This window comes from Acomys minous (assembly GCF_964271855.1).
Source record: "Acomys minous genome assembly, chromosome: 3".
Taxonomy (NCBI): Eukaryota; Metazoa; Chordata; class Mammalia; order Rodentia; family Muridae; genus Acomys; species Acomys minous.
The window spans coordinates 71,987,604-71,988,978 of NC_140485.1; positions in this window are offsets into that span (position 1 = coordinate 71,987,604).

A 1,375-nucleotide genomic window follows, 5' to 3' on the forward strand; every position below is an offset into this window, starting at 1 on the left:
AGATCTGACACCCGCATACAGACATACATGCAGGTATAATACCAATGCACATAAAATAAAAATATATTTTAAAGTGTCCCCTAAATACTTCATTATATAATGTCATTATCACATCTGAACACCTGGACTGTTCCCATGTTTAATTCTTTTTCTGTTTTGTTAAGATTTCCTGCTGAGCAGTGGTGGTGCACACTTTTAATCCCAGCACTTGGGAGGCAGAGGCAGGCGAATTGCTGTGAGTTCGAGGCCGGCCTGGTCTACAAAGTTAGTCCAGGACAGCCAAGGCTACACAGAGAAACCCTGTCTTGAAAAACCAAAAAGAAAAAAAAGAAAAAAGATTTCTTTTGTGTGTTTTCCCTACCTTTAGATATGTGCACCATGTGCATGCATGGTCTCCATGAAGGCCAGAGAAGGAGACTGATCACCTAGAAGTGGAGTTATGGATGGCTGCGAGCCACCATGTGAATGCTGGGAATTGGAGTCCCAGTAAGAGCAGCCAGGGCTCTTAACCACTGAGCCATCTCTCCAGCCCTACTGTTTTCTCTTTGAAACAAAGTCTCCATAGCTCAGGCTGGTAGTTCTCCTGCCCTGATCTCTCAAACGCTGGAACCACAATATATGCTGTCGTGGTTGTCTCTCAAAATGTGTCTTGTAGGTGGTTTTCCATTGGTCTACTTTTGGGAGGTGCTGTGGGTTGGAAAAGGGTCTTGAGCTTTATAGGCCAGTGCTCTACCAGTGAGCCATTCCACCCCCACCCCCACCCCCCGTCTTTCCCAGTTTAATAAGTCGTCTCCTTCCCTACCCTCCAGTTCTTTTTGAGACAGTCTCACATGCTGCCCTGGCTGAGCTACAACTCACTATAGGAATCAGGCTGGCCTTGAACTCACAGCAATCTGCCTGCCTCTGCCTCCCGAGTGCTGGGATTAAAGGTGTGTGCCACCACACCCGGCTTTGACGAGCTATATTACTACTGGCTGTAATGATCACACGCACAGTTCAGACCTTGTAACCATTATGTCTTTGCTTCTATTAAGAGATTCTAGCCATTTGTTACTTATTTATTTCATCTTGTTGTTTGTTTGTTTTTGAGACAGGGTTTCTCTGTGTAGCCTTCGCTGTCCTGAACTATGTAGACCAGGCTGGCCTCGAACTCACAGCGATCCGCCTGCCTCTGTCTCCTGAGTGCTGGGACTAAATGTGTGTGCCCCGCTTCATATTCTTTCAAGTTAGTCCACAGGGTCAGTGTTAGCTTAAGTTCTTACTTCCTGCTAGGCTTTCATCTGATTTTGAACCAGCCCAGACGTCTGTACAGTACTTTAATGAGCTCAAGCATTACACATATCTTCAATAAGAGACTCAAACCTTGAGCGCGAAC